A 21735-nucleotide genomic window follows, 5' to 3' on the forward strand; every position below is an offset into this window, starting at 1 on the left:
TGTAAGCACACATTCTGTTTAAATGTGGTCTTCTGCTACATGTGTGAACATGTGATTACACGTTTAGACATATGTGTTTTAGCTCTAAATTAAAACATGCTCGAAGGAAGTTTCTTCTTGAAACTCTAGCCCTTATTGGATCAACCTACAGTAATTACAGACTACCAGGAAGAGGAGCCTGGCACTCCCAGCCAGCAAACCTGAGCCAAGAGGCCCTTTTCTGGGGGAGGAAGTGGCCTTACATGGGCACCCATCTGTAGTCCGTAGCTACCCTCTAGACTTACTGACCTACAATAACCTCACGTTAAACTCACAGGTTGAGGGTGATTGTATGGATGTATGGTTTTGAAATGTGTTATTTGGAAAGCAGAGAGAGAAGGGACAGCAGAAAACTGTGGTAGGAGGATAGGAGTGGTGCTCCCAAGTCACATGGCACTGTTACACTGACACTCAGCATTGATACCCATGAAAATTACCATAGATATAGTCCCCAAAGATAAGAATCCTAATGACTTTTCCTAATTTAGAAAGCAATTTGTTCCATCTTAGTGGAGTTGCATGTTCTCCAATCTGAACACATGCATGTTCGGTTAACTTGATTCTAAAATGGTCACCTGTCTCATTCTGCTGCCTCTGTGGGCTGGTTAGTTGTCCTAGTGCGCCCCACCTCTCACCCTATGACGGCCTGGGATTCAAACCCCAGTGACCCTAAGCAGATAAACAGTTCAGAAACTGGTTGAAAGGACTTTTCTGTGTCATATCACCTTAGTAAAAAACAAACAAAAAAACAACCCACAAATATTTTTAAACATTTTATTTCAGTTTTTTCTCAAACATGTTGGTTCTACAAAATCCTGACAGAAGAGAAAATTTCTCCCTTCATAATAACAGTTTTTCACTGTTTGGTGCCATTTATTTCTCCATGCAATCTGCTAACTACCAGAGTAATAAGCCTCACAGCAGCCTCACAAGGGTGTGATTTCCTGACTCACTGATGTGTCACAGTCAGGTCAGTGTTTCTTTCAGCCAAAATAATAATAATAATAACTTTGGAGTAATGGAGAATATGCTTGTCTTTAAGAATCAGCCATAGTCTGTCTATTTTCACCTTGTTTTCCATGAGTTGTACTCTTGCTGCACAGATGATGTCTTGTCTTCTACTTACTGGAATGAGCTCCATGTTTGAAATCCTCACCTCTGTAGTGAGTGGGTGGCTCCCAAAAATACTCCACTATATAAACATATGTTTAAAAATGTCACTTAAGGTTACAGCTTTGCTGTTTTTAATGAAATCACAAGTAATTACATGATTATGAATGTCAGGGAAGTCAATTCTACCCTCGTGAGAGGGTAAAAAGATTCTATATGTCCTACATATGGAGTGCAAGTGGAAGATTATACAAAACAGTGGAAACCATAGGAAAAAATGGTTGCAAGCCAACCCGCCGCTGTAACTGCCTCCTGCACGCTTGCCTAAACTAGAATATTTCCAGGAGGTTCGTATAGTCTCATGGTGTGTGTGTGTGTCTGAAAGTGTGTGTATGTGTGAGAAAGGAAAACTTTGGAAAATAGCTTCACCTTTATTTGCTGAACATTTTCCAGAGGTCGCATATTAAAAGAGCTAAAGTGGCATCCACCAATTTAAAATTAGCCTGCACAGTAATTATACTAGTTTTCCAGTAGATCACTTGTTTTCGTGCCACAGATGTAAGGGGAAAAGGCAGGGATTTACAGGTGAAGCTAACCTCTGCAAGTACCTATCATAATTTGGGTGTTCCCTAAACTAATACCAGCAATCTGAACTATTAGAAACAAAACCAGGAACAGAACCACTATTCCCAATCCAACTTATAATAAGAAAAACTGCAAAAACAACAGATGGATAACACCAGCCAATTAACACTGGGGATAAAATCAGAGACAACAGCAGGGTGAGGGTGCACATAACATCACGTCTTCTGATTATATTTTTGGGCTGAGTTGTCCATAGTTGTAGTGGTTAGCAACACTGCCTGAATTCAAATACGCCAATCAGCAAGCTTGTTTCTGTGTGGAGCTCGCATGTGCTCTCTGCATCTGCATGGGTGCACAGTCACTGTCCTGCAGTAGACTTGTAGTGTAACTCTCTATTGATCTGACTCAGGAAGCTAACCAGACAAACATCTGTATGATTGTGTCTGGTCGTAATCACCGTCATGAATGCAATTGCGAACATTTATAACTGCCATTGCACATGATATTTTTTAGGTTACTGATAACTCATTTAGTCCTGTTGAGGAAGCACAGGTCCTGCAGTACTGCTTGTATGTGTTGACATGAGGGTATTACACACAAAGAGAGAGAGAGAGAGAGAGAGAGACAGACAGCTAAATATATACCCTTTAATATCAGGTTGGTTGTGGGCTTGTGCGAAGGAGAGTTTGGGTGGATGCATCATAGATAAAGTTACAAGTAGGCTGTGGGTGGTATCCTGGTTTTAGGATTCAGATTAGATCTCACATTTTATAGAGATTAAAGCAAATTATATGTTCTCCTGTTTGAGATCAGCATTAGTTCATTAATCTGTTGCTCCCTCACTTTACACGTGACATTTACATGATTCAGTGCTTTACACAATGCTGAGTGCAAGCTTTCCAGGGATTAGCCCCCAAGAAGACCAGACAGAGACTTTTCATTTGGTCTTGCTCTGATGGTGTTTACAGAATAACTCAGTGTGTAAAAGTTTTATTAGAGGAAACAGTGTCTTTTCTTAGGGGGTTTTATTAGGTTTACCCATTTTATTCGATCTTATACTGCCTCCACAAAGCTACTATTTTAATCACGGGTGGCTTTCTTGTTGGCCTTTGTTCCATTTCCTGAAAGTTTTAGAAAAGCTGGTAAAAAAAAAATCAGAAAGGAAAAAATAAATGTGGGTGAGAAAAGCAGGAACAGGGACTCAAAAAGAACAGAAACGTGGAGCATTTAGCTGCAGTGTTTGTTTGCATGAAAAAAACAATTCATGCACATTTTATTTTTACTATAAATGATCAACACTGAGTTGTAGTGAAGTCCATGCAGACATATTTGAAGCAGAGCTTTTTAAATGTATATGCATAGATTTTCTTAGTGGTATTTTAATTTAGGGGTCACCACAGCAGATCATCTGCTTCCATCTCACCCTATCCCATTCAACCCTTTGTATGTCGTCTTTAACTACATTAATAAACTTTCTCTGCGGTCTCCCTCTTTTTCTCCTCTCTGGCAGGTCCATATTCCCTCCTCTGTACATGTCCAAACAATCTCCACAGCTTCAACTGTCCCTCTGATGTACTTGTTTCTAATCTTGCCCATGCACATCACTCCCAAGGAAGAGGTGAGTATCTTCAGCTCCAGCTTCACCTCCTGTGTTTTTGTCAGTCCCACCATCTCCAAGCCATTCATCATAACAGGTCTCACTGTCCTCTTGTAAACCTTCCTTTCGCTCTTGCTGCTATCTTTCTGTCACAAATCACCCCTGAGACTCATCTCTTCTCAACTTTCTTCTTCATTTCTCTTGCAAACTGTCCATTCCTTTGACTCCAAGTGTTTAAAGTCATCCACTTTCAGTCCTTCTGCTCCTTTCAGCTTAACTTTCCTCCCTCTCAGTCACACACATTCTTTCATTCTTCTTCTACACTCTTATCCATGATCACTTTGTTGTATATTAAGGTAATAAAGGAGGATACTCTATATACGCTGCACATGCTATAGGTGGAGCTGGAGAAGCATATTCTAATTCCACAGACTGGAATGTGCAAAAACAAATCAAAGTAAAGTAAATCAAAGTAAGCTGGAATATAGATAGTGTATTTAAAAAAAGACTGAAGTTTGTGTTTTACGTGTGTGTGTGTGTGTGTGTGTGTGTGTGTGTGTGTGTGTGCGTGCATGCGTGCGTGTGTGCGTGCGTCAGAGGATGGGAGCAGGAGGTAGGTTTTCAAGAAGGTAGTAACAAGGTAGTGAGAACTGCTACTATGTATGGTTTGGCAATAGAAGGCTGAGATGGTTTGCACATCTGCAGAAGAGGGATAGCGGATACACTGCACAAAGCATGGAGGGAGAAGAGGTTCATAGATGTAGTGAATGTGTCATCAGTTTTTCTAAATTATTTGAGTGGTTTATTTTTATTTTGCTAATCCAAGGTAAGAGTATATAAGACTCTAATCTTGAAAAGGACACCAGAAAAGGATTCTCAAAGTTCAAGTTGTGAACACCTTGTTGCAGTGACTAAATTAATCCACTAGATTATGCTGCTGTATCCTGGAAAAAATGCCCAGGAAATGTACTGTACATTTGTATTCTTTCAGTCTTGTAGTCCATTAACCTCTAGAGGGCAGCATCTCCTACTTGCAGTCAGTAAGTTGTTCAAACATGTAATAGGTGGGTTGAGTGACTACTGACATTCAGAATTCATTTTTTCTTTTTTCTTTTTGATTGTGTGTCATCTTTAGTGCTGTAGGGGACAGACCTCTTTCAGAAGACCAATGAGCACATGATTAAAGTCCAGCTGCCACACAGTCTGTCAAACACATCAATGACGTGCAGGGAAAGCATCTTTAAGGCTAAAAGATAACTTTGTTTACTTAATGTCTGCAGGAGGGTGGGATGTTTTTTTCCACCAAGACAAACAGAAGACGTGCAATCAAGTGCGAAAGGGGAAGAAAGACCTCAAAAAGACAAAGCAAAAACTTTGAAAAACAACAATGCAGAGACGACAAAAAACTGCAAAGACTAAACAAAAATGTGCACAATGAAAAGAGTGTGAAGACAAAGTAGTGCGCAGACATCCTGACCACCATCTTAGTAACTTCCTAGAGTGGCAGGAAAATTAGACACCAGGTAGCAGTTAAACATGTACTAGAATATAACTCAGTGAGTCTCTCAGATATTGTCTTTTTTAATAACTGTGTTTGTCTTATTGCAGTTTCAGCAGTCACTGAGTACTCTGCGTCGAAGTATTCGGCTTAACTGTGCATGTGTCACCTCCACACGTCAGTTTGTTTTCATTCATAAACCAAAGAGAAATATGGCTCGTTCCTCACAAATACATGTATTAAACGTTCAAATGACCCTTAAGAGTAAAATGCTTCTCAAATATGTTTCTGAGCTGTCCTAAATACATGAATGGAAGTCAACATTTCTGTAAGGTTGGACATCAAAGTAGCAAAAACATCTAATTTGGTTGTAAGTGTGGTTACAAGTGTGAATTTTTGTATTTAGGGGGGTTAGGGAGGGGCAAATGCATGTGTCTACTGTGGGACATATCACCTGCAAACACCCAAAATGTACATCTATAGTAAGAGAAAACCCACAAGGTGGGGATACCAAAACACAGACTGCTGTTGTTCTTGCATTTGTGGTGCAAATTTCCGAGCTTAGCTCTACAGTGTATGTAAAGTGTGAGAAATAATTATCTGATCCCTGTTAAATCTGTAGGTTTGCTCACTTAAAAAGAAATAAACAGTCTCTAGCTTTATGGTAGTTTCATTTTAATTGGGAGAGACAAAATATCCACCAAAAATCCAGAAAAAGAAAAATCAAATTATAAAAAGTTATAAATTAATTTGCATGTCATTGATTTAAAGTTATTTTCAAGTAAGTATTGAGTAACTATTTGATCCCCAAGTAAAACATGACTTAATACTTGGTAGAGAAACACTTGCTAGCAAGCAAAGCAGTATGATGTTTGTTGTAGTTGGTCACTGGGTTTGTTCCTTATGCCTCAGGAGTGATTTTAGCCCGCTCCTTTAAAAAAAAAAAAAAAAAAAACACTCTAAAACAGGGGTAGGCAACTCCAGGCCTTCAGTGCCGGTGTCCTGCAGGTTTTAGATGTCCTTGATCCAACACAGGTGATTTAAATGGCTAAATTACCTCCTCAACATGTCTTGAAGTTCTCCAGAGGCCTGGTAATGAACTAATCATTTGATTCAGGTGTGTTGACCCAGGGTGAGATCTAAAACCTGCAGGATACCAGTACTCGAGGCCTGGAGTTGCCTACCCCTGCTCTAAATCCTTTAGGTTTCTTGGCTGCTGCTTAGGAATTCAAAGTTTCAGCACAAATTTTCTGATGGACTGAAGTCTGGAGACTGGCGAGGCGACTCCATGACCATAATGTACTTCTTCTTTAGTCCCTCCTTTGTTGCTTTAATGGTCTGTTTTGGGTCACTGCCACGCTTGATACCCCATGCGCAACCCATCTTCAGTGTTTTGGCTGAGAAAAGGAGGTTCTCATCAAAGATTTTATGGTACATGTCCTCCATTGGCTTCCCAACATGGCAAAGTTAGCAGAAAATAGCCCAAAACATAATTTTTCCACCTCTGTGCTTGACTAGGATTATAGTGTTCTTTGACTCAGCTCAGCATTTCTCTTCCTTCAAACACGGCAGGTCAAGTTGATAAAAGCTGGATTATGGTTTCATCTGAGAAATCTCAGTCCATCTCAGTACTTTCTCCCAAGCCTTCTCTGAATCATTTAGATGTTCACTGGCAAACTTAAGACGGGCCTGTACATGTGCCTGCTTCAGGAGAGGGACCTTAGGGAGTCATTGGTGACTGTGGCTCATTCTTCCTGCCTTCAGATCATTAAGACGCTCCTTGCTTGTTGTGTTGGGATGATCCATCACCTTTCTCGTTGTCATCCTCACCTAATGAGGCAAAATTTTTCATTGAACTCCAAACTGATGGTCATTTCATATTTCTTCCATTTCCAAGTGGTCTCGACAACAGTTGTTACCTTTTCACCAAACTTTTGCTGATGGTCTTGTAGTCCATTCCACCCTTGTGTAGGTCTATGATCTTGTCCCTGACATGGTAGTGGAGAGGTTGGATTAGAAGAAATAGATTTTGTGGACAGATGTGGTTTGTACAAACAACAAGTTGAGATCAGGATTATCTATAATTGATTGATGGGCTGATTGTAATCTGTGTTTCACGTAAGCACGTCTGGTTTGCTGAAGATCAAATAGACTGTAAATGTATTAATATGTAAACAAACCTAAATAAATGGTAAAATGGTAAATGGCCTGTATTTGTATAGCGCTTTAAATAACCTGAAATAATTATTGTATTTGTTCACTGTATTCTTCAACTTTTCTAGTTTTTTCAAATTGAGATGGCATTTGGATTTTTGTGACACCGCATGAATGCACAATCAGACACAGCTATGTTTAGAGCTTAACAAACAGAAACCATAATTATCTCCTTGGCCACAAGATGTAGGAGGAATTCAGGAGAAATGTTTTTTTAATGTCAGGTACCATAGCCCGAAAAGCTGCAACGCAAGCAAAAGACAGGATGCACGATACCGTGACAAAGCGGGGGGGGGGCAGAATCATTCAAGACAACTAAAAGTTACTGAGGCCGAAAGCAGCAGAAAGACGCAGAGAGAGAGCGCGAGCTGAAAGAAGAAAGTATCAGCCAAACAACAGAAAGGAAGCGATGAGTCACAGACAGAGAGACTAAAAGACTGAGTGAGAGTCGGCTCAGTTCGCTGGTGTGGTTCAGCATGCTTCCTGTCAGGGATAATAATAGAGCTGTGTGTTCCTATCTGCAAGAAGCGTGGGAGGAGGAGGAGCAGTGATGTGACATGTGGGAAGGATGCATGTTACTGTCACTACGGGGGAAACATCCCCTTAACACTCTCACACATTAAAAAACATACACACAAACATCCTACCACTGCTCTGACTCACTGATATCTTTATATGTGGGTTACTACATCTTTACTACATCGGCATGTTTGTTATTATTAGATGCTGTGCTTGACTTATGCTTCTTATCTCATTTCACCTGTGAGGCACTTTGGAACATGAGCTGAAAAAGTGTAAAAATGAAGAACCAATCTGACATTTTTATTACATATTTCATATAGTTTAGAGCCACACGTGGAAGGATTCAGGTTTTACAGCACACTGATGAAATATGAAAATGCAGCCAGAAGATGAGGAGCTTTGCAGTTACTGGGTCACTATTGTTATGGTGCAACATGTATGACAGTGATAGGTGGCTACAATCACATCACAAGTGAGAAAAGTAACAAGAGAAGCTAAATGGACTGGGTTTTGTGTGTGTGTGTGTGTGTGTATGTGTGTGTGTGTGTGTGTGTGTGTGTGTGTGTGTGTGTGTGTAGGTGTGTGTGTGTGTGTGTGTGTGTGTTTTTAAAAGGGGGTGTGCCGATACTTCACAGTAATGCAGATAACCATAAAACCACAGAGCTGCTTATCAGTTACAACAAGACAAATACAAGTTATGGTCATATACAGTATAACTGAAAGCCCCTTATGGGTCTTTGTCTGACTTAGTTCTGATATACTGTGACTTATGCATGAACTCAGATAATATTGGTAAGAAGGAAATTATGGTAACACATATGCACCACAGAAAGCATATTAAAAATAATTGCAGGCTTTCCAGCTTAGCATATTTTCCATTAAAGTGGCCACTGTGGCTTTCTTGGTTTCTTGGCCATCGCCTTCATTGTGGCAGACCTGGGCTGGGGAAAAAGGGACTCACGCAAAACACCAACAGAAACAGGGTGAGTGACTCATGTCAGCCCGATGTTCCTTTAAAAAAAACTAATTATTGAAATTATTATTGGCAGAAATGACTCAAAAGATTTCTTTCACATTTGACCAAATATAATATTTTACATGTCCTGTGCCTCTGCCTACTAAAATGTCTCTTTCAAATTCAATCATTTGAAGGACACAGAAAGCCTATTAACCAAATTGAACAGTTGGTCAAAGTTTTTTATAGCCAATGTAGATGTTACACTGGCTACCAAAGCCCACAAGCTCGTTATTAACAGCAGAGGTGAGGCATATCAGTTTTACAAATCAAAATTTATTAAGAACTACTACTGAAAGCATAGAACTGTAAAATCAGAGAGGTTCTTAAGGTAGCAGGGCTGAGACAGCAAGACAGTTAATTAAAACACTTTATTAACAATCAATGATTAAAACGACAAGGCTCGCTGCCACGGTGCTACACTAGAACAATAACAGCTCGCTAAAATAACTAAACAAAATGGTGGAGACCGGCCACTTGAGGAGGCAGCCTACAGAGAGGAGAGCCCAAGGGTGCCACCAATTATTCACCCGTGTAGTTCCACTGCAAACCTCACTGTCACTCACACTGAAATTTAAATGGTGCAATCTACCCATGCCCGGTATTTACACTCTCATGCATCGGGGAGGGGATTCCACCTCACGTGCCTAGCCCCACAACAAGCGGCCGCACCTCCACTAAAGCAACAAAACAACAAAACATAAAACGTTAAACAAATTAGTAAAAGAGATATACACAAAACAAATACACCGTAAGTTACAGTTCTTGATAAAAGCACAATTAAAATATATAAAAGGAGTAAAATTCAGAGTAAAAGACCATAAAACCATAAAACCAGGAGTCAGTCAAGGCCAGTCCATAAACGTTTGAAGGATTACAACAGGCCACAACAAGACACAACAAAACAAAACAGCATAAGACAGCAGCAGTATGGCACAATCCTGTAAACAAAGAGGGGAACAGTCGTCAAGGTCCACCCTACTATGCCACATTATGACAAACACAAAAGTCCCACTTACCACTCTCTAAAGGGCAACACTAAAACGAGCAGCTTTCCTGAGGAGATCTGCAGTGCTTAGCTGCCTAACGCTCTCAGCCACCTTGGATGGGAAAAGACTGCCAAATCCTTACACTGACCGTTGACCCATTTCCACCTGTTAACCTTTGCACTGTGATATTATTTTTGTACATTCATTAGTCTGTGCAACAGTAAACCTTGTTAAACTAAGCACTGTGCATGTGTCAAAGTCTTGTTTTAGTGTTCTAAGCAAATTAGCCCCTGCACTGGTTATGACACAAACATCTCCACGTTGTCTTTCCAAAGAACACATTTCTACAGGTCTTTGAAGTTTGTTCAGATGCAACTTTGAAAACTTATATTGTGCTGCAATGTTCTTTTTAGAGAGAGGCCTTTTCCTGCCAACCCTTTCAATCAAGATTTGCTTAGCTCGGGCTTTCTCAAACTGTACTGCCATGAACTTTAACGTTTTACGTGCTAAATGAGTTCTGCAGAATCAGACATGTACCCCTTGATTGTTTTTTTAGTTACACTGAGTATTGCATGGTCGGACCTTGGGGTGAATTTGCTGGGATTTCCACTCCTGTGTAGTTCTGGCATTGTGTTAACACACATTAATTAATGCTCCAGACCTATGAATGACCAAAATTTCTATTTTTATAGACGTGATCAGACTTGTTGATTATTGCCTTCTTAATTCCTATGTAAGCAGCAATGGTGTAGTTAACTTCACCATGAAGAGTTCCAGTGTTCATGTAATCTCTAAACTCCCTGATTAGAACTTTCTAGGTTAAACACAACTGTGCCATGAGAATAAAGGCATTATAAATTGTATTTTAAAATAGTGCTTTGGAGTTCTTTGATGATTTTAGTGCAATATCACACTTCTATATGCCCCAGGTACATCATTATCCATGACATGCTTCATGTGATCTTAATTAAGGATGCCCTTGATAACTAATACACTAAATCATAGGGCAATCGTGGCTCAAGAGTTGGCAGTTCGCCTTGTAATCGGAAGGTTGCCGGTTCGAGCCCCGGCTTGGACGGTCTCAGTTGTTGTGTCCTTGGCAAGGCACTTCACCCACTGCCTACTGGTGTTGGCCAGAGGGGCCGATGGCGCAATATGGGAACCTCGCTTCTGTCAGTCTGCCCCCAGTCTGGCAACAACTGTAGCTTGCCTCCACCAGTGTGTGAATGTGAGAGTGAATGAATAGTGGAATTGTAAAGCGCTTTGAGGGTCTTGAAAAGCGCTATATAAATGCAATCCATTATAATCAGTTAAATAGGAGAAAAAAATTGGCTACTTTCAAATTAAGAAAACACTCAGGGGAAAAAGGGTCAGGATTCAGCCCAGTGTGACAGCCAACGTTAAATGTTGTCTGTACAAATACCGCATGTACGCGTGTTATTTGAAACTCTTAATGTCATTCTTCAACAAACCCCACATATTTACAGTGTTGCTGAAATGTGTCGCTCTTTACTCTTTACTTAAGGCTACATACTTGTGCCGAGCGTGGGGGTAAACATCGCCCTGGTTAAGTGATTAAATGTCAGTATACTTTGATACAGCCTACATGCAACCCGTCATTTTCTATATCAAAGTGCTGCAGAACCACATCTGTCTGATTTTAAACACCTTCCAGTTCCAGAGGGAGAGGTGAGTGGTGGGTGGCATCATAACATCTCAGAAAGAACAATTCACCTGTGTTTTACATTAATAAAATACAAATAATGTAACCGAGTGTTGCCACAAGAGAAGTAATGTTTAATTGTCTAGTCACACATCTAGACAGCATGTTTTTATTAGGCAAATCCAGAAGTTAGCATTGCACTGTGAGGCAGCAAGTTAAGAATATTTAGAAAGACGGAGTGAAACAAAAACCACCTGCTGTTACCAGCTGTGGCTGCTGATCGTATCTGAACTAGTTTCAGGCTCTGAATTACCAAATGTTAAGAAGATCCTTAAAGTCTTCAGTAATTCTGTTCAAGCTTGTGCTTTGCTTACGCACTAAATTTTCTTCATGGGATGGTTAGAGAAATGACGAGGCAGTCAGAATGGCAGGTTTAGTTTACTGTAAACCAGCTTAAATTAAGAGATTGTTCTGCACTCTTAGTTACTAATATTATTTGACTGAAAATAATGTCAGCAGGATGATTATGTTAGTTATTTATTCATTTCATATACCCTCAAATTTAGGATCACTGTAAACATTTTATACCTAACTGTAGTATTGTTTTATATCTAATGTTAAATATTTCTGCGAGATGCATTTGAATGCACTGCACATTTTCTAAAAACAGAGGACAGATGGACAGAAAGATAAAGATCTCGGTGGTCACAAAGTGTGACAGCACTCACTTTTGCATAAGTTCTGCAAACACAGGAAGCTTTCAGTCTGTGGCTATTTTGGGTGTCAAACAACCTTTTGTAAATATGGAAAGAGAAATACAACCACAAATACGTATATATGTGAACCAGTCTCCCCCCACCCACTCAAACAACCTTAAGACATCCAAGTCAGCACTAAATATAACTTAAAATATTTGACAAACCAAATATGAAACTAAAATATACGTCATTACTTAAAGCTGTGTGAAAATTGATGGTGTTATTTTTTCCATTTACTGTCAAATTCTCTAAGTTGCAACTGTTGCATGTGATTAGTGAATTAGTTAATTTTCACAAATTTTTGTCTGTGAAGGTTCTCAGTCATCCAGGTCATCGTAGTCAAAGGAGCTTGCAAAGAAAAGCGTCTGGACTTCTTTAAGTTACTTGAAGACGTTTCACCTCTCATCCGAGAAGCTTCTTCAGTTCTAAGGTCAAATGGTGGAGAGTCCCAGATATAAACCTAGTGGGAGTGTCCCCCCACAGAGGGACAAAAGGACCCCCTGATGATCCTCTAATCGCCTGAGCCAAGGTGTGGAACTGGGTGTGGGTCCCAATCAGCCAGAGTTTCGGGTGAGTTCATTGTGAAACCTGGCCCCACCTTATCATGCGAATTCCTGAGGTCAGATGGCCCAGGATGTGAGTGGGCGTTAAGGCGTCTGGGAAGGGATCTCAAAACTGGATTATAGATGGCAGAGAGTTGGTGTCGTAAACCACCGCCTCTGTTCAAAGATGGTCGCTCACAGTGGACATAGATGGCTTCTTTCACTCCTCTTTCAAACCATCTGTCCTCTCTGTCCAAAATGTGAACATTGGCATCCTCGAAAGAGTGTCCTTTATCCTTAAGATGCAGATGGACAGCTCAGTCTTGTCCTGTGGAGGTGGCTCTTCTGTGTTGTGCCATGCGCTTGTGAAGTGGCTGTTTGGTCTCTCCAATGTAGAGGTCTGGGCATTCCTCGCTGCACTGTACAGCGTACACCACATTGTTAAGTCTGTGTTTTGGCGTTTTGTCTTTCGGGTGAACCAGTTTTTGTCTGAGCGTGTTGCTAGGTCTGAAATGCACCGGGATGTCATGCTTGGAGAAAACCCTCCTGAGTTTCTCTGATACACCGGCTACATAGGGGATGACAATGTTGTTGCGGTCGTCCTTCTTATCCTCCCTCGCTGGTGTCTGATCTTCTTTTCTGTGCCTATTTGCTGACTTTAAGAACGCCCATTTAGGATAGCCGCACGTTTTGAGTGCTTCCTTTACATGTGTGTGTTCCTTCTTTTTCCCTTCAGGCTTAGAGGGAACATGTTCTGCCCGGTGGTGTAGGGTCCTAATTACTCCAAGTTTGTGTTCCAGAGGGTGATGGGAGTCAAACAGGAGGTACTGGTCCGTGTGTGTAAACTTCGATGTTGAGGTTGCCATTCTCTTCAATGTGCACAGCGCAGTCCAGAAAAGGCAAACAGTCGTCCTTTGTGTCTTCCCTGGTGAACTTGATGTTTTTATCCACAGCGTTGATGTGCGCAGTGAAGGATTCCACTTCTTGTGTCTTGATTTTGACCCAGGTGTCGGCTACATATCTGTACCAGTGGCTGGGTACTCTTCCTTTGAAAGAGCCAAGAGCCTTCCTTTCCACTTCCTCCATGTAAAGGTTGGCTACAATAGGTGACACGGGGGAGCCCATGGCACAGCCATGTTTTTGTCTGTAATAGCCTTCGTTGTATTTGAAATATGTAGTGGTGAGGCAGAGGTCTAACAGTGTGCAAATCTGATCGGGTGTGAAGTTGGTCCTGTCCTCCAAGGAGCTGTCTTCTTGTAGTCGTTTTCTGACAGTCTCCACTGCCTCCGTGGTGGGTATGCAAGTGAAGAGAGAGACTACATCAAAGGACACCATGGTTTCATCTGGATCCAGGGTAAGTTTCTGGACCTTGTCAGTGAAGTCGGTGGAGTTCTTGATGTGGTGTGGGGTGTTCCCCACGAGAGGAGCAAGGATGGTAGCAAGGTGTTTTGCAATGTTATAAGTGGCTGAGTTTATGCTACTGACTATGGGTCTGAGTGGGACAGCTTCCTTGTGGATTTTAGGAAGTCCGTAAATGCAGGGTATGGCATCCCCTGGGTCAGGGGTCTGCAACCTTTTACACCCAAGAGCCACTTGGACCCGGTTTCCACGCAAAAGAAAACACTGGGAGCCGCAAATACTTTTTGAAATCTAAAATGAAGATAACACTGTATATATTGTTTGGGTTTTTTTTACCTTTATGCTTTGTGTGAACAACTAAAGTAAGTAAATAAAGTTTATTTATTAATCGCTTTTCACAGACAGGCAGTCACAAAGCGCTGTACACAAATATTAAAATAAACAATACAATCAATAGACATTATACACAATGTAAAAGATCAAATGTAAATAATGTAAAGAATATGAAATACATAGATCAACAAAAGGCTTGTTTGAACAGGAAAGTTTTTAACTGCTTTTTAAAAAAATCCACAGAGCAACTGTGTTGCTTATGAAATCCATGAAGTGCTACAGAAAAAATTACATTTTATTTATGTAATTAACACATTTTGAACTCTTAAAGAAATATAACGAAAGGAAAGACACCCAGCTGAACTCAAATGATCCAGCAAACAAAAACTGTTGTGAGCCGCCACCCTTATATCTCCTTTGGACTTTTGGAGCCTTGACCTGACTTTAAAAAAGTAAATGGAAAAAAAGCACTATGCTGCTAAAAAAAAAAAAAAAAAAAAAAAGATATTTTCAAAATTCTGCCTAGATATGTATTTTACCTGGTTAATGTGTGTGGCGGGGCATGGTCTGCAGCGCTGCTGCAGGGGAGGCAGACGCACCTGAGTGGCACCCGCAATCACGCCTCGCCGCCTTAACGTCTGCGCTATCCATGCTGTTGTGTTGGTGTGTGTCGGGCTGTGAGCTGAAAAGCTACAGCCGGCTGTATGCGTACAGCAACCGTGTGTGAAAAGTGGTCAATAAAGAGATGCTGAAAAGCTTGTTCATGGAAACATCGTCGGGTCTGCCGTGATATGTTTACATTAAGACTTATGGTCCCGAACCTCTGCGCACAGCGTCTGCAGATCGGGGCTTTCATCTTTACGCAGGACTGTAAGCTGTCATCTGTGAGGCGTGAGCGTTGTTTGTTTTTAACATAGTTCACAGTGGAGCTGCTGACATAATGTGGATCCAAAGATCCATAATTGACCTACCTGGGGTTGAAAGTCTCAATAAATGCACGGCGTTTCGGCGGGTATACCGGCTTCCGCGAGTGTGACGCTTATTTTGAGCGATGAAAAAATAATAAGATATAATTTTATTTTTATATTTCTTCCAATTTAGAACTACAAGTTAAAAAAAGAACTAAACACAAATAAAATACACTTCAGCTAAATACTTCTAATTTATTTTCCCAAACCACCCGGAGCCGCAGTATAAGGACAAAAGAGCCGCATGCGGCTCTGGAGCCGCAGGTTGCCGATCCCTGTCCTGGGTAAAGGCGGTGATAAGTAAGGCGGTCAATGATTTTGTCCTTTTCCAAGTCTTGAAGGCAAGCTATAACTTTCTTTTTGTAGCTGCTTGTGGGGTCTCGCTTTAAGGCTTTGTAGGTATTGTTGTCACTGAGGAGAGTAGTGATCTTTGTATGGTAATCTGTAGTGTTTAGGACCATGGTGCATCTTCCCTTATCCGCTGGTAAAACAGTGATGTTGTGGTCTTTGCTCAGGGAAGCGACGGCCTTCTTTTCCTGTATTGTGAGGTTGGACGGAGGGACTTTGGCACTGGAGAGGGTGGCTGAGACTTTCATCCTGATTTGCTCTGCTTCTGTCTGTGATAATTTATTCATCCGTATGGCGGATTCTGTGGCTGTGATGAGGTCCACTATGGGCAACTGTTGTGGAGAAATGGCAAAATTGAGACCTTTGGCTAATACTCTCTTTTCAGGTTCAGTGAGATTCCTGTCTGAAAAGTTCTTAACCCATTTCTCCTGACTGTCTTCAGGTGTGTTTTCTTCTCTGGGTTGTGTAGGTTCAGAATGAGGTTAGGGTTAGGGGGGGTTAGGTTGAGGATTAGGGGTTAGGATTTGTGAAAGAGAACACAGTGAATGGGTTAGGGTTAGGGGTTAGGATTTGTGGAAGGGGTTACAATTTGTGAAAGAGGGTTAGGGGGTTAGAATTAGGGTTAGTGGTTAGGGTTACTTGAGTAGACTTGATTCTATAGAGAGCACAAAATCACCTTTTAAGTGAAAGGATAAGGGTTAGGGTTTGTGAAATAGAGGGTTAGGGTTTAGAGGTTAGGGTTAGGATTTGTGAAAGAGGGTTAGGGGGGTTAGGTGTGAGTAAGGAACAGGCCACCAGCAAGCTTGTAGCCTGGCGTGCACGGGCCATCGATGGGGCTGGGTTTTGGTGTCCCTGCCCTGGTTCCAAAAATTACCCATATCTTGGGTTTTGTGCACTTTATTGGGCCTTCGCGACGTTTCGGCGTAGTTTCGCCTTCCTCAGGCTGGCCCAATATGTTAGGGTTAGGGGGTTAGGTACCCTAACCCTATATCCTTTCAGTTAAAAGGGGATTTTGTGCTTTCTATAGAATCAAGTCTACTCAAGTAACCCTAACCACTAACCCTAACCCAAATTCTAACCCTAACCCCCTAACCCTCTTTCACAAATCGTAACCCCTTTCACAAATCCTAACCCCTAACCCTACCCTAACCCTCTATTTCACAAACCCTAACTCCCTCACTGTGTTCTCTTTCACAAATCCTAACCCCTAATCCTCAACCTAACACCCCCCCCCCCCCCCCCCCCCCCCCAACCCTAACCTCATTCTGAACCTACACAACCCAGAGAAGAAAACACACCTGAAGACAGTCAGGAGAAATGGGTTAAGAACTTTTCAGACAGGAATCTCACTGAACCTGAAAAGAGAGTATTAGCCAAAGGACTCAATTTTTCCATTTCTCCACAACAGTTGCCCATAGTGGACCTCATCACAGCCACAGAATCTGCCATACGGATGAATAAATTATCACAGACAGAAGCAGAGCAAATCAGGATGAAAGTCTCAGCCACCCTCTCCAGTGCCAAAGTCCCTCCGTCCAACCTCACAATACAGGAAAAGAAGGCCGTCGCTTCCCTGAGCAAAGACCACAACATCACTGTTTTACCGGCTGATAAGGGAAGATGCACCATGGTCCTAAACACTACAGATTACCATACAAAGATCACTACTCTCCTCAGTGACAACAATACCTACAAAGCCTTAAAGCGAGACCCCACAAGCAGCTACAAAAAGAAAGTTATAGCTTGCCTTCAAGACTTGGAAAAGGACAAAATCATTGACCGCCTTACTTATCACCGCCTTTACCCAGGACAGGGGTCGGCAACCTGCATGCGGCTCTTTTGTCCTTATACTGCGGCTCCGGGTGGTTTGGGAAAATAAATTAGAAGTATTTAGCTGAAGGGTATTTTATTTGTGTTTAGTTCTTTTTTTAACTTGTAGTTCTAAATTGGAAGAAATATAAAAATAAAATTATATCTTATTATTTTTTCATCGCTCAAAATAAGCGTCACACTCGCGGAAGCCGGTATACCCGCCGAAACGCCGTGCATTTATCGAGTTCAAAATGTGTTAATTACATAAATAAAATGTAATTTTTTCTGTAGCACTTCATGGATTTCATAAGCAACATAGTTGCTCTGTGGATTCGTTTAAAAAGCAGTTAAAAACTTTCCTGTTCAAACAAGCCTTTTGTTGATCTATGTATTTTATATTCTTTACATTATTTACATTTGATCTTTTACATTGTGTATAATGTCTATTGATTGTATTGTTTATTTTAATATTTGTGTACAGCGCTTTGTGACTGCCTGTCTGTGAAAAGCGATTAATAAATAAACTTTACTTACTTACTTTAGTTGTTCACACAAAGCATAAAGGTAAAAAAAACCCAAAACAATATATACAGTGTTATCTTCATTTTAGATTTCAAAAAGTATTTGCGGCTCCCAGTGTTTTCTTTTGCGTGGAAACCGGGTCCAAGTGGCTCTTGGGTGTAAAAGGTTGCAGACCCCTGACCCAGGGGATGCCATACCCTGCATTTACGGACTTCCTAAAATCCACAAGGAAGCTGTCCCACTCAGACCCATAGTCAGTAGCATAAACTCAGCCACTTATAACATTGCAAAACACCTTGCTACCATCCTTGCTCCTCTCGTGGGGAACACCCCACACCACATCAAGAACTCCACCGACTTCACTGACAAGGTCCAGAAACTTACCCTGGATCCAGATGAAACCATGGTGTCCTTTGATGTAGTCTCTCTCTTCACTTGCATACCCACCACGGAGGCAGTGGAGACTGTCAGAAAACGACTACAAGAAGACAGCTCCTTGGAGGACAGGACCAACTTCACACCCGATCAGATTTGCACTGTTAGACCTCTGCCTCACCACTACATATTTCAAATACAACGAAGGCTATTACAGACAAAAACATGGCTGTGCCATGGGCTCCCCCGTGTCACCTATTGTAGCCAACCTTTACATGGAGGAAGTGGAAAGGAAGGCTCTTGGCTCTTTCAAAGGAAGAGTACCCAGCCACTGGTACAGATATGTAGCCGACACCTGGGTCAAAATCAAGACACAAGAAGTGGAATCCTTCACTGCGCACATCAACGCTGTGGATAAAAACATCAAGTTCACCAGGGAAGACACAAAGGACGACTGTTTGCCTTTTCTGGACTGCGCTGTGCACATTGAAGAGAATGGAAACCTCAACATCGAAGTTTACCGGAAGCCCACACACACGGACCAGTACCTCCTGTTTGACTCCCATCACCCTCTGGAACACAAACTTGGAGTAATTAGGACCCTACACCACCGGGCAGAGCATGTTCCCTCTAAGCCTGAAGGGAAAAAGAAGGAACACACACATGTAAAGGAAGCACTCAAAACGTGCGGCTATCCTAAATGGGCGTTTTTAAAGTCAGCAAAGAGGCACAGAAAAGAAGATCAGACACCAGCGAGGGAGGATAAGAAGGACGACCGCAACAACATTGTCATCCCCTATGTAGCCGGTGTATCAGAAAAACTCAGGAGGGTTTTCTCCAAGCATGACATCCCGGTGCATTTCAGACCCAGCAACACGCTCAGACAAAAACTGGGTCACCCGAAAGACAAAACGCCAAAACACAGACTTAACAATGTGGTGTATGCTGTACAGTGCAGCGAGGAATGCCCAGACCTCTACATTGGAGAGACCAAACAGCCACTTCACAAGCGCATGGCACAACACAGAAGAGCCACCTCCACAGGACAAGACTGAGCTGTCCATCTGCATCTTAAGGATAAAGGACACTCTTTCAAGGATGCCAATGTTCACATTTTGGACAGAGAGGACAGATGGTTTGAAAGAGGAGTGAAAGAAGCCATCTATGTCCACTGTGAGCGACCATCTTTGAACAGAGGCGGTGGTTTACGACACCAACTCTCTGCCATCTATAATCCAGTTTTGAGATCCCTTCCCAGATGCCTTAACGCCCACTCACATCCTGGGCCATCTGACCTCAGGAATCCGCATGATAAGGTGGGGCCAGGTTTCACAATGAACTCACCCGAAACTCTGGCTGATAGGGACCCACACCCAGTTCCACACCTTGGCTCAGGCGATTAGAGGATCATCAGGGGGTCCTTTTGTCCCTCTGTGGGGGGACACTTCCACTAGGTTTATATCTGGGACTCTCCACCATTTGACCTTAGAACTGAAGAAGCTTCTCGGATGAGAGGTGAAACATCTTCAAGTAACTTAAAGAAGTCCAGACGCTTTTCTTTGCAAGCTCCTTTGACTTTCACTAATTTTAACTAATTTTCACTTTTAGTGCAACAACAAATGTGCACACTTCAATAATGGCATGAAATTAGGGTTTCAATAGTTTCTTTGAATTGTTATTTTTCTAGTTTGTATTTATTTCGGATTTTCTTTAAACCATGCACGGTAAAAAGTATACCAACACTTTTAAATAGATGCATACACCGCCACTAATATTTGGTTAAATGTACGTGCAAGTTGTATCTCGACCAAGCACTTTTGGTAGTCATCAACAAGCTTCTATAAATAATTCTGGGTAGACATTTGACCGTTCCTCTGGGCAGAATTGGTGAAGTTTGTAAATAGTTTCCTGCCATGGGCATTGTTTTTAAGCATAGTCCAGAAATGTTTAATAGGATTCAGGTGGGGGGATTGGAAAAGCCTGTTTTACCCAAAACCAGTTTTGATGTGTGTTTGGATCATTATCCTGTTGGAACACCCAACTGTGTCCAAGTTTCAACCATTGACTGTAGAAAACATGGACGACGCGACCCCGCCTCCTACCATTGTGTAAAAATGAAGCCAAAATACCCCGCTTGTGGAGGCTGCCATCTTGCAAATTTGGAGCCAGGGTCTGCGCAGTAGTGACTTGAGGTGGAGCGACTGTGTAACGCTCCCGCCAGTGTTGCCAACTTAGCGACTTTGTCGCTATATTTAGCGAGTTTTCAGACCCCCTAGCGACTTTTTTCCCAAGAAAAGTCGCTAAAAAAAAGACGTGAAAGCGCATATCGCTTTTACTCTCAACAAGCAGCGGGTGCTGTAACGCAGTCAGTTCTTCTTTTACTCTTATGCTGTTTTGTGGATCAGGTTTAAAACTACTTATAAACACACACACACAAAGTAACTCCACCAGAGTGCCTATTTCGGGTCACTTTTGCCGGTCCAAGCCCGGGTAAAGGAGCAGGGTTGGAATTGTGACATTACAAAAAACAATAATTGCTAAAAGAAATTTAATTTGTAGTTCTAAATAAATTCTAAATGCATTTAGGATGTTTTTTGCTCACTTTATGTCTCGTCCATGATGTTATTTCTCTCTCCAGCAGCGTAGGTTACAATTACATTAGCATGACCAATTATGCAAATTAGGTGATGACGTCATTTAGCGACTTCTAGCGACTTTTAGGACAACCAATAGCGATTTTCCTTACTGAGGAGTTGGCAACACTGGCTCCCGCCCACACACCCGCTGGACGTGACCGCAAACACGCCGCCCTACACTTTTTACGTAGCCCGGCTGCTCGAGTTTTTTTGCTGGTTTACCGCACTGACGACTCGTTTAATTAAGGTAAATACAACCATGTCACTATTATAGAAAAAGACACACAGCTTATCATCTTATAGTGCTAAAATCACTCTGTTGTTAATTCGTTAGTTAGATTAGCCGCTAGCATACGCACTGTGTTGGAGGCTTGTTGCTAGCTAGTTAGCGATGCTACACACCTGCTACTCTAATAGTCTTCAACTCTTATGGGTTTTTTTTATCCATTTTTAGACAGCAATGAGATCAGCTGCACACTCTACAGAGGCCCAGAGTTAATATCAAAAATATAATGCTGTCCTTTGAGATTTTAACATAAGACTGTGAGTGTAATGGATCTAAAACTGTTTAAATCTTCAGAGCCCTCTACAGCCTGGTAACATGGAGACTTTAAAAACATCAGCAGAACGTTTCAGTAGTGTAGTCTAATTTGTTCTTTTCATTTAATAATAGACTCCATATTATATCAACATCTACATTCACCCTGGAGAGAAACTAGTGAGGGAGACCATCAGGACCAAGCTGGGTTTCCTGGGTCCAGAGGTTTGGAGAAACTTCTTCCCTTTCTTTCATCACAGCTGTCCTGTGCCATAAGTTCTGTTGACCCACTGAGAGAGGCTTCATTTAAGA

Source organism: Neolamprologus multifasciatus, chromosome 7 (genome assembly GCF_963576455.1).
Source record: "Neolamprologus multifasciatus chromosome 7, fNeoMul1.2, whole genome shotgun sequence".
Classification (NCBI taxonomy): Eukaryota; Metazoa; Chordata; class Actinopteri; order Cichliformes; family Cichlidae; genus Neolamprologus; species Neolamprologus multifasciatus.